Genomic DNA, 13,977 nt, shown 5'->3' with positions numbered 1-13,977 from the left:
TCCTTGCAAGCAGGTTTATGGTCATTAGACTACCAACATACAATAGTTTTATAATATTAAAAAACTCAGAGATCTGTGCCTGATTCTGAACCGCAAGGTCAACACACATTCAGCAGTAAACAACTCTTCTTGAGTTTTGATTTTTCTGTATACCTCCACCTTCTGCTATTAGCAACGAAGCCTCAGTCTATACTCCGCGTTGCAGTCAACTTAACTCATCGTTCCCCAAGATGCTATGTCTGATGATAACTTTAATTATCGTTGAAGCGTATGTTCTAGGCACCTTGAACTAATTTATCTTTTTTATTCAATGTCCTTAAAGTGATATAACTTCTGATTTTTTCATAAGCAGCGTTAGCTTTCTTGTTCGTATGAAAGGTGTCAGAGGTCACAAACTTCAGTATACTAGAAATTCTAATCTTTTCCCCCAGTCTCCAGATGCATTAAGAACATTAATATGCACAGGAGTGAAGTCGATCCATTCATGGCGTAGATTTATTCTTTAAATATACAGACTTACTTCTTTGAACTTTTAAATATTTTCTATTAATATCTTTGTTCATTTTTAACTTTTTATTATCAGTGTTTTGTTATTTTGTATCAATTATTTTTAATCTTATCAATCTGAGTGAATATGTAGTTTGGTATAATTTTCATTATTATTTCTTTTTTATTGTATCTATCGTGCTAGCGTAGTATTGAAAAATTGTGTTAACTAGCATACTAATGTTAATAAGTGGAAATAACTTATTATTGTTAGTAATACTATTATCATAATTTTTATTTCTGTAGAAGTAGTAGTAGTAGTAGCAGTATTAGCAGTAATGCTAATAATAATAATAATAATAATAATAATAATAATAATAATAATAATAAAATCATCATCATCCTGTCAAGTACTAGTGCCAAAAGAACTGTTACGACCTGAGCTATTATTTGATAAAGACGAGTACGAGTTAATTTTTGTACTAATGAAGGTTTTAAAACTCAATTAATGATCCCCATTGATTTGTTGAATTTTACAATTTTCTGTCATAAAGCCAAATTTTCAACAAAAGAAAGTTTATTTCCTAAATAATTAAACTCATTAACTCTTTCCAAAATTGTGTTATTTAAACAAATTTTGCTTGGTATTGGGTATTTACCACAAAAGGCCATTATTTTTGTTTTGTTAATGGATATTTCCATTGAATATATTTGAACTATTAAATTTAAATTATGTACTGACCATTGCAAATCATCTTCAGATGTTGCCAGTAAAACAAGATCATCTGAAACGTTATTACATCTAATTTAAAATTCCTGTTAATAGTGATATATCCGTGTTTCGTTTCTCTAAAATCTTTCACAATGGCATTCATATAAACGTTAAAAACCAGAGGAGAGGGGCCACAGCCTTGTCTGACTCCTGAGTTTATTTCTAATAATAATAATAATAATAATAATAATAATAATAATAATAATAATAATAATAATAATAATTAGTAGTAGTGATAATAATATGTATTACGGTATCACAGACACATTAGAAATGCTTATTGAGACTGACAAGTGAGATTTATCACAGGTTCTCACAGATGGAAGTTGTATGTTCCGATTCTCCCTGTCTTTTAAGACTCTTTTGACATCGATGACCTTCCAGCGTCTGTTACAGTAAAGTATATAGTGCGTAGTAGTATAATAGTTTATATCGTGTAATTTGCTAGTAATCTGATAAGATCGACATTGATAGGATGATAAATGAACATGTCTGCACATCGTTTAAACAGAACTATGAATTATTCCTGCTCCCTGCATCGAAACTACCCCTACATATACAATTGTGGCCAGCCTGGATACTAATGCTACTGAAATCAAATTAACGTCTGAACTTTAACAGTAAATTCATATATAAATCATAGAATTGAAATAAATTACACTAAAATAAGTCTTAAAATGTTTATGTTATATCTTGGTGGAAAACGATATGCAAAACTAGCAAATGGCACTTCAGTTGAACGAACTAGAAGTTTCTCCCATTGAGGCATTAACTTTACGATAGTCTAACAACCACAGTGCTTCATTCGGGTGTACCTTTTGGTTCAGTGCAGACGTCTGTGGAGAAGAGTGGCGTCGTTATTCTGTAATAAGTAGCATATTAAATATACGACGTAGTGCTGATATATACAAGCATACACAATTTCTAAGATATACTGTTGCAATTTTGGGAGTGTAATTTAATTTTAGTTAAATTTTATGTACATTTTCTAATATTACTAGGGAAAAGTCAAGTCTTTGAAAATTAAGTCGAGAGCATTAACCCTAGATGGACCAAGGGAGGGTCAATTTATGTCCACACTTTTTTAGAACTATTGCTGTTGTAGTATAGAACATGTTCAGACCATGGTGTTCTCATTTTGTGTCAGAAATAGTATAAAGTTAATGATTCAATAAAGAAAATCAAGTTTTTTTGGTTGAAAACCGAATTATATGGACCAAATTTCGAAGTGGTCACAAAATAACCCTCCCTTGGTCCAACTCGTAACAATTTTTTTTTATTCGAAATTATAAATATATGTTACAACAAAAAAAGTAAATCCATGCCACTACAGCCCATGAAGAGCAAAGACCGACCAGCTGGCTGCTAGCCTCACGTCCACATGCCGAAGCAGAGGTGGACGATCATCCAACCAGAACGGAGGTATCTTGTGGTTAGCACGATGATCCCCTCAGCCGTTATAGCTGGTTTGAGGAACCGGTTTTTCGCTACTTATCGTAGCTCCCCAAGAGCATCACGATGCTAGGTAGGCACTGGTCCATACACTGACCGAAATTTGATGGAGAAATTTCTTCTTCCATGAGAACTCGAAGTAGCGCGCATTCTGTAATGCGAGTCCTAGGCAGGATGCCTTAGACCACGACGCCACGGCGCGGGACTATGTTACGATAATGAACTTATTATTCGCAACTCCAAACTTATGTTGTAACAATGGACTTATTTGGAAACCAACATTATATTACGAGGCGCATCCATAAATAACATTTCCACTCGTCCCACAGCTAGCAAACCATATGTTGCAGGAAGCGACTGCGTGTACGTGATAGAGTAATGTCCTGGCATGGCGCATGCGCTAGCGGAACTTCCCGAGTGCTCTCAGCAGCTTCGTTTCATTGGTTGAAGATGGACGCTCCTATTCCAGCTCCCGCTGCGTGTGAAGTGCGATCAGTGATAAGGTTTTGAATGCACAGGGCATAGCGCCGATTGAAATTTATCGTCATCTGTGCCAGGTCATGACCAAGCAGATGGTGCATCGCTGCTGTAGACAATTTTCAGCAGGTCGCCAAAATGTGCAGGACGAGGAGCGCAGTGGGAGGCCAACCATCATTACAGACGACCTTGTGGAGCAACGCACCATCTGCTTGCTCATGATCTTGGGCCCATAGACCTGGCACAGCTGACGATCAATTTCAATCGGCGCTATGCCCTGTGCATTCAAATCTTTATCACTGATCGCACTTCACACGCGGCGGGAGCTGGAATAGGAGCGTCCATCTTCAACCAATGAAACGAAGCTACTGAGAGCACTCGGGAAATTCCGCTAGAGCATGCGCCATGCCAGGACAGTACTCCATCACGTACACGCAGTCGCTTCGCGCAACATAATGTTTGCTAGCTGTGGGACGAGTGGGAAAGTTATTTTATGGACGCGCCTCGTACATTGTTGGAATTGCTGTATGGATTGAAAATCTTATTTTATAAACAGTGCTATTCTGTCTCTGACCGTGGTCTGATTCAGAAATATGAGCAGATAATTATATAATATGGAAAGTGAAACGGAAGCAGTTTTAGAACATTCCGAGGAAGAAAGTTATGATATTGTTGATGAGTGTCTTAGTGAAAATGAAGATGAATTTCAACAAATTGAAGACCTGGACTGTGATTATGATAATGGTGCTAATGATGGGTTTACTGATGAAGTTGCGTCTAAAATTGTGCAACACACAAACGAGGAAGCAGAGAGAAGGAGTGTCTAAGAAACAAGTCCAACTGAAACCCTTGCATTCATAGGTACTCTCATTTTGATGGGCGCAAATAACTACAACAACCTAGATTACCATGACTTACGGTCCCAAGAGCTTGGAAGGTCAGTATACATACCCAGCATGAGTCGGAACAGATTTCGTGATCTTCTATCATCAGATTTGATGATAAGAACACAAGGCAGGTTGGAGATCTAATGACAAGAAAACAAACAGGCGGCGCTTTTATCAACAGGAACTGGGTTTACAACTAATCAAACCAAATGTGGAACATGGTGCTGCAAATATAATCGGACTGCAGAATAATATCATTATGTCAATGGAAGCCATCCTCAAGAAGAAAATCACAAAAACAATGCAGAAATAGCAGCAGCCATTAGTGAAACGGAGATGCCATACATGTAGCAAACAGTTTTGCACCAAGAGTGAAAAACTAAATAAATTTGAAAAAACAACCATTGTTTGTGGAAAATGCAACTTGTATGTGTGTGGAAAACACAGTCAAAAGACAAACACACGCTGTGAGTGTGTGAATGAGGTGGATAAATCTGAATGAAGATGTGAATAATGCATAAGAATTTGTTCAAGCATTAACTTTCAATAATTAATTTAATTTGACAATTTTCAAGATATAAAAAATATTTGTTTCTCAATATACATCATTTCTTACTTAATTCACTCAATACAGAAATAATACTTACGCAAAAATTGTAAATACAACCATAAAGCTAAAATATAATGGTGGACATTAATTAGCCCTCCCTTGGTCCAGCGTGTTACTAAAAAAAGCTTGGTCCATCTAGGGTTAAAGTGATATCAGACGTAAATTTTTGAAATCAAGGCGTCTAAGAAACACCAGCAACCAACCATAAGACTATATTGAATGCCACATAAATTTAGTTAGTCCTGAAAGTACAAAGGAACATAAGTTAATCGTAGGTACGAATATTTGTGAACTCGTGTGTTTAAGACGGTCTGCCAATGCGATGCACCTACAGGTAAGTTAATTGTATTTATGCATTGTTCACGTATCTTTTGTCTGTTTTTAAGAGCCTGCACAATTGGTTTTCATGACGTAATTTAAAATGACTTTCTTTGTTAATATCATTGGAAATTCTCAAATTTCAGTAATTATTCTAATCACACTATCACATCATACATTTTGATTAAGTCGTGCTTTTATCTAACAAAATTCTGATCTGTTGTAGGATAGAATACGGAATTATTATTTTTTCCGTTGATATTATTTTGTTTATTACCTTGTTTATGAAGTCAAGAATCGGTGTGTGCCTTGTTTTGTTTTCTTATGTATTTTATAAAAATAATTATTTAATGTTGGCTGTAGAGTGCAATGTGTTACGATATTGTGTTATTCGTGGTAATTACAATATTTGTAACTTGTGATATCTTGAGATGTGTTCGATAACAGTAATTTTAGTAATTATTTGCGAGTAATATTTCTTTTTTCGATCTCGCTACGCACCACACACGGGACTGGTGTCTGAGTTGTGTTGCTTTATTTCATGATGAAATGTAACTAAGGGATGGTATAACCTTACAAATATGCACATATTTGAAAATTTGAGTTAGTATACGTAAGCCACCGTTGTGGCTCAGTCGGTTAAGGCGCTTGCCTACCGGTCTGAAGTTGTGTTCGGGCGCGGGTTCGATCCCCGCTTGGGCTGATTACCCGGTTGGGTTTCCTCCGCGGTTTTCCCCATCCGTAAGATAAATTCCAGGTATTCTATGGCGATTCCTCGGTCTCATCTCTCCAAATACCATCTCGCTATCACCAATCTCATCGACGCTAAATAACCTAGTAGTTGATACAGCGTCGTTAAATAACCAACATAAAAATATAGATCCAGGATCAGTGACAGGTTAAATACAATAATTCCTTCCGGCTTTCGGTATATCTTGTATATACGATTTTTGGCAGATATATACAAACATATATACAAAGAAGTATTTTCGCAAGTAGTACAACATAATTGTGGTATCAGTAAGTTACATGATTTCATGTTAAAATATCTGAGAAAATCTTTGGTGTTTTATATAACAAACGAAGGTATTTGGGGACGGGTTGGATGGGTTTATAGCTTTCGTATTGTTCTGATCATATCGTGTCTTAGAGTGGTGGCCTATAATTTTGAGGTTATATATATATTTTTTAATTTGAGTTGGTTATTTAACGACGCTGTATCAACGACAAGGTTATTTAGCGTCGATGGAATTTGTGATGGTGAGATGGTATTTGGCGACATGAGGCAGAGAGTTCGCAATAGATTACCTGACATTTGCCTTACGGTTGGTGAGTACCTCGGAAAAATCCAACCAGGTAATCAGCTCAAACGGGAATCGAACCTACGCCCGACCGCAGTTCCGGATCAGCTCCAACTGAGCTACGTTGTTGGATTATAATTGAGGACTACACGGCAGAAGGATGAATAAGCATTCGAGCGCATGATGTTCCTTATGCTTTTCTTGCGAGGAGGAAGGAGCTACAACCAAGGAGTTGTCCCCTATTCTACTACCACAGTCTAATATATACAGTCGCGCAACTTCAACACTTTTTTTTGCCAACATTCACGACACTAGCGCTCAAGCGGCAGGCAAGGCACTGGTCATAGGGTTGATACAGTCTCGTTCAGCCAGCACGTGCTTTAAAGGGATGCGAGATGTTATAATAACGTTTTAATCATGCGTCGGAATAAAGGCAATGTGTGCAATGACGAAAATTGCAGTAACAACAAGTTTAAATCTCCGAATTTGTCGTTCTTCAGATTCCCTAAAGACCAAGAGAAAATCATAACTCAGTCATAACCTATAATCCACGCTGTAGGTAGCCTACGTATTGTGTTCTATAAAACATTTATTAGTTATCAGTTACCTATTTGTATGTCAGGAAGGAGAGTTTAAATAAAAACAAAGTAAATACCTGTTACATTATATTATTGTTTTGCAGAGATCATGTGTAAATGTGTAACCATTCCGATTTTGGATAATGTATCTACAGTTTTTAATGCAAGTAATTCCATAATTTTTGTATTCGTGTTTTTTTCTTTATATTTTTCAAAAGTTGAATGTTATATTGCATTCAAGTAGGGATTATGGTGTTAATTATTTCAAGAATTCATGGCGTATTATAATCCTTTTGCAAAATATTCACTTCTTGAATAAATCCAGACTGTGTCGATAAATTTCTGATGTGTTGGTTTAGATTCATGTGGCAGACGTATTAAGTTCTCAAGAAATAAAAGAGCCTTTTTAAATTTAATATAAAAAGCAATATTTTCTGTAATAATTTGCAGGACTGTTATTGGTGTTGATTTTACATTACCAGTGATTATTTGAGCCGTCCAGGGCAGAAGTGGTATAAGTCAAAATTAGGTAATGAGGTTTAAAGTAAAAATTCTGTAAAATACAGCGCAAAGTAGCAATTAATATATCATTCGTGCTATTCACTGACTACTAATAGTTTAAATAAATTCAATATTAACTGCTACTTTGCGCTGTATTTTTACAGAATGTTTACTTTAATCCTCATTACCCATTTTTGACTTAAACCACTTATGCTCTGAAAATAAAATTAGGCCTACATTTTCTGAGTTAATTGAAGTTACAATTTTTTCAACAAAGTTGTGTATTCATTTGTTCTCACCTACGTCATAATAACAGTAAGTGCATATAAATTACGTATTATATAGGTAGGGTAAGTTAAAATTAAGCTTATGTGTGAAAACTGGAAATGTAATGTAAAATGCGGTAAACTTTCCATAAAAATTTAAACCATAATATCAGCACTATTAGCGACTCAAAATAATAATAAAAAAATTGAAAAATAATGAACTTCATAAATCAATGTCTTTTAAATTAAGGTTTAAATCTTCCCCTTTTTTATTTTTAAGTTTACCTCAGCGGCCGAGTTTACTCCAATTTGCGGTATGGAAAATAGTTAATTTCTCAGAAAATAGGAAGAGGAGTTCACCACGCGATGTACCCTACGAGATATGCCCTACAATTTTGACTCTTCTCACAGGAAATATAGAGTTACAATGGTTTATAAATATATTTAGGAATGAATTGAATTAACCGTCCACGTACAAACAATTATATTATTTCAAACCATGATACGTAATCAGGGCCATGATTCAGTTGTAAGGAGCAGAAAGAATTACGTTTATTCCCAGCTTCTGAAACTTGTAGATTAACTGCATGTAAAATTCTTCCAGGATTCTAAAGTAGAATTATTAAGAACCATATACACTTATTGTATAGCATAAAAATATAAAATAAATTACGCAAAACCCGTTTTCTCATGTGTTATCATATGTAGTGTGCACACTTTTAACTTGCCTGCCGCTAGAGGGCTACTGTCGCGCCAGCTGTTAAATGTTGGCATATTTTATACGTATGAGTTGCGTGACTATCTATTAGACTGTGCTACTACCCTACTACTCCTATAGTAACTCGCAGCAAAGAGCAAAGAGTTTGCAGTGCATTAGTACTTTGTTATCTTTGTTATGATTTAATCATACGGTCTATATTATTTAATGCATACAATTTACGATCAGCTATTAATTACTTAATAACTATTAGAGTAATATAATATGTAAGAGAAGAGAATGAGTGATCGAGTTAAAGAAGAAAACCAAATAAATTGTTATTAATACAGCCCAATAGCTACAGTATTTAAATCAATTCTTTAATGAGCATGAATTCTAGGTGCTTTGATACAATTAATGCATAATGTAATAAAGAGGCACTAGGTAGTCATAAAAAATAAATTCACATATAAAAACAAAAGTTCATTGACTGTTGAAATTATATACTGTAGGCTTACTTCCTCTTATGAGGGACACTTCTGAAATATTCCTCTGCAGCAGCTAAATTACATTATTAGAAGTATTCTCTTGAAAGGTAAGGATGTTAAAATCTAACGACATGGACGAAATATCAGTGTGTGTGAAAGCATTTATTTCCTCGCATGGGATCTCTTACAAGCGCGTACAGGTACTATAGAACACTCCCAAGTCTACAGGTATGCCATCTAAAGATCAACGAGGCAAACATTATAATCATCATAGCAAAAAACCAGATGTCTTCTAAAGTGTGCTCAACCACATTAAATCTTTCAAGACACGGAAAAGCCAGTATAGTCAGTCAAAAAGTGATCGAATATATTTCCCGACAATCTCAACATAAAAAAGTTATGAAATGCATATTTCACAAGAGCGTTCCGATATGTCTTATGAATACAGTATTACACAAAGATTTTCAACACCAGATTTAACTTATTCGGATACTCACGCTGTGACACTTGCAATGCATGTGACAAGTTTCAGGCTGATCTCAAAGTTTATGAAAATGAACTCTCTGATAACATTGTGTCTGTTCTTTCTGTACGTGAACGTATATTACTACACACTCGTATACTCGTAGAATGACACTGTATTTGCTTTGTTTCTGCCTTTACGTACCAGCTAGGTCCGGTCTGCCTTCTAAGCTTCATACAACAATGACATATACGCTGAATGTTCTGGCAACTCCATTCATCTTTTTTGCCGTGTAGAGTTCAATTATTTAATTAGGTTTATTTTCTCCAGTGGGAGGTGTGTAGCTGGATCGAAGTTTCAAGAGCAGCAAATGTTTCATTTGTATTCTTACGCTAGTTACGATATTTATAAACATCTATTCGTCACGCTCATCACGTAGTGTCTTTCGTTGACAGGAATGTATAATATCATTGTTCTCATATTTGTTTTGTTAACGATTGTTGTGCGGCTGTATCATATTATTTTTCAATAGTTCTCAAAATATTGTGTTCTTGAATGAGTTGTGTTCCGCTGTAGTCAACTTGTACTGTTGGTGTAACTTAGCTCACTTTAGATGTTCTTTCATAAGAGTTGCAGTACTACGTCCCGTTGCACCAATGCATAGTCCAGCGGAGCATATTCAAGCCCGTACTGGCTGAAGCGTCAGGCGGGTAGATTTCTCTGTGCGCGGGATACTTTTCTTCCCCTACCAGAACGCACCCAAATAGGGGTAACGGGTAATGTCTTTGGTCATGTTGAGGAGCAGCATTTTTTTTTTGGGCTCGGGCCGGCAGAAATATTAAAGAAGCTCTAAGAGGCCTTCGAACTAATGACTTCTTTGTCGTTGCAGACACGAAATTAAGGCCCAGTTTCACCAACCTTTGTTAAACATTTAACATATCGTTAAGGCAGTTTAACATAAACTTAACGGAAGAGATGTTTCATTAACTGTTGTTACTGTTAACATGATGTTAAACCCATTGTTAAATTAACATAGCATACTCCTGCTGTTAAATCCTCAACATCCTGTTACAGCGTGAATCATGGCTGCCAGGGAGCATATGTTACAAGCCGCATTATTATATCGAGATGTATTTGCAGTGAAAACAATCAGCTGCCATCACTACTTCATTATTTTTAATTATTCAGAATAGATATGTTCATAAATACTAAAGTGATTGATATTAATATTAGCACTGCATCCGCAGTAAAGAGAAGATGTGTGCTTATTAACGTAAGCATTTCTGTGATTATTATTCCGTATTAATACACAGATATAATTGAAGATTTTCAAAACGATAGTTCTTTACTTCACTGATTTAACAGTTCACATGTAATTATGACTAATGATATGTGAAGATATGTTAGGTATATAAGATGTGAAAATAATGATACCGCTTATCATTGTAATATTCAGCATGACAATTAACTTCATTTTCTATTGGTTCTATTTGATCTTGGATAATTGAAAGAATCCTCGCACAAATATCAACTTTGAGAGTGAAAGTACCATCGTCAGTTCTCAGACGTTCCATTGTATTTTGTGCATGACTCTTCTTAGCATTCCGTTTAATATTTCCATAGCATTAATTTGTTTCATAGTTCGCGTTTCCACAACCAAATGGCGATTGAAAATCTAGAGTTAAAGAGACCCATGCTTGTTTCTTTTTCTTAATGAAAGTTCCATCACTACGTTTGAGTTCAATTATATTTCTCATATGAGGTAAAATTACTGCTCCTTACCCGTTTCTTTTTCTCGATTTTCTTTGTAATTATGTTAGTCTCCAATTACTTCCATAATGTAAAAAATACAATTTTCCGCTAAAACAAATGACTATACCAAATAAAGTATGTATGTATTTATTCACACGGCAAATGGGTATATACCCGGTGGCAGTGGTAACTAATTACACTCAATAGTGACAATTAATAATAAACACAACTAAAATAATAATAATAATAATAATAATAATAATAATAATAATAATAATAATAATAATGAGCATCCTAAATTAAAATGAAGCATTAAAATAACATTTAAAGTAAATCTAATTTGTATCTTAACGCTAAGCTCGAACTAAGACCCACGAGTCTGACAGGTTCATATCTGCACAAGTGCCTTTCGGCACTACACTTATTTCGCTGTCAACTCACTCACTGCACTGATTCTAGCTGATTTCGCTAACACTTCTAACGGTTTCACTGTTCAAATATTTTGCACAGCCACTTCGCTGACACCAACACACTTTTTTTTCACTTACACAAAAGATTTCTCACATTACACACTTCACTGACACAACACACTTCCTCACTGATAGAACACTTCAATTAAGATATAAATTACACCCTTTAAATAGTATGTATAATATACTACCGTCTATTAGTAAAGTCCTTAAGCCTATTTTAAATACATTTTTGGTTAAAGGCACATTCAGTAAACTTTCATACAATCACTGCTTATTTGATTTCCCGTTACATTACTCTTAACATCATATTATCTTACCAAAGTATCTCAAATGGTTGGTGAAACACTATTACACTAACAGGTTGTTTTATTTTTAACACGTTAGCGTTACTTTAACGAAGCTTCGTGAAACTGGGCCTAAGTCTTCTAAAATTTAGTTTAGTGTAATAACTTCTTTGTGCAATGTTCAGAAGTAATAGACTATAACAATAATTGTATTTTACGTGAAATGGATTTTGTTGTGAGTGTATCATCATCCACACGAAGGTTAAGCATGGCAGATTAAGTCGCCACACCAAAGAATCATAATGCACTCTCTGATAAGACGAGGTCGTTCGCACTCGAACAATATTACGAAGAGGATGAATTATGTTTGTGTAAGTGACTTAAGTCCACATTGCATAATAGGAACCTTACGTGTAGGCAGAAGCGTAACAGACTATTTTTTATACTTATTGTCAAGAAACATAATAATAAGATAAGTCACGTGTAATCTTTTCCTTTTCTAACTTATCATTGTCTTTTGTTAGCTGTCAGCCCACACGAGATTGTTCTATCCAAATTCCACATAAACAAGTACTCGCCGATTTCATCTAATCTGTAAATTTCCTCTCACGGGACTCTGATAAACACAAATTCAAAGAACTGGAATGCGAGTTCAACGATCGATTGTCCCTGGTATTCAACCTGTCTGAAATAGTTTACAGGACTACGTGAGAGAGACGAATGAAGCTGATTGGAAAGTAGCAAAGCAGTGGGCAGATTGCTTTTAGACTAAGGAATGTATTTAAAATAAGTTAAAATTGAATATTATATTCTAAATAAATTGCTTGAAAAAATCTAACAACATTTTTGTAAACTGAAACTGAAGAAATCCTACAAAAAATATGAGTTATTCCATGTCATATCACACAAAATGAAACAAAATTCGATTATTCATAAATATCTGATTGAGTTTATACCCGTATGTTGATAAACTCTATGGGTGCTATGCATAGACATTTCGCAGCACGCGCTACAAGCGTACTAAGCTAGCCCCGGCTATCCACTGGTTACTTGTACAGAATTCAAATCATATCCTATCGCTAACACTGGTTTATGAATACGAAAAACGCTGATCATCCACCGGAAGCCCGCGCTAAAAATGTCTATGAATACGGCCCTATGGGTCTAGTAAACTAACATGTGTATTTTTATTCCTATGTAAGTTAACGTGTTTAAAAAATGTCGAATGTAACGTTCGTTAAAAATTACTCACAAAGCAACATTCAAAGCGTAATATTTCTGAGCATATTGATGTTGAATTTTTAATGCACCTGAAATCTTGAAAAACTGTCTTTCATTAAGTACTTACTGACTGATTTTAATATAATTGTTATAATCTTATGATTGAATTTTTAAAAGTTAAATAAAAATGGGAAATAAACGCATGAAATATAAAAAAAAATGCCTGCTAAGTGCACTAAAGTATTCGTAATAATTGCGAATAAAATCATAATGGGATTCCTAATAGTTTAACGGGAATTTAATGATTTACAAAACAAAGTGTAGCAGACAGGGAACTTTTGAACGAGTATTGGGCGGTTTGCCGCCGATTTAGTACAATACGTTTGAGTCTACAGAAAGCAGCAAAACAGTACAACGTAATGTGGTGTTCTGACGAGAATCCAAGCCCCCATATACCGGTAAGGCATCATGTCACAAAAACGTTCACGTCTGAGTATTACTGACAAAGTAAATATTATTCAACACCTTGAAAACGGCGGAAATTTTTAAGGATATTTCTGGAGAGAGTAAGGTAATATTTATTTTTTCCTTACTTATTTAATCCTTCCTTTATTGACGTATTTCTTTTTTTGATATATTCCTTTATTTATTTATTTATTTATTTATTTATTTATTTATTCATTCATTATTGTATTACAGTCCACACCTGTGGAGTAAGGTTAGCGCGTCTGGCCGCGAAACCAGGTGACCCGGGTTCGATTCCCGGTCGGAGCAAGTTACCTGGTTGATGTTTTCCGGGGTTTTCCCTCAAAAAATATGAGTAAATGCTGGGTAACTTTCGGTGGTGGACCCCGGACTCATTTCACCGGCATTATCACCTTCATCTCCCTCAGACGCTAAATAACCTAAGATGTTGATAAAACGTCGTAAAATAACTTACTAAAATTATTG

This window comes from Periplaneta americana, chromosome 10 (genome assembly GCF_040183065.1).
Source record: "Periplaneta americana isolate PAMFEO1 chromosome 10, P.americana_PAMFEO1_priV1, whole genome shotgun sequence".
NCBI classification, from domain to species: Eukaryota; Metazoa; Arthropoda; class Insecta; order Blattodea; family Blattidae; genus Periplaneta; species Periplaneta americana.
This window is presented reverse-complemented; position numbering follows the sequence as displayed.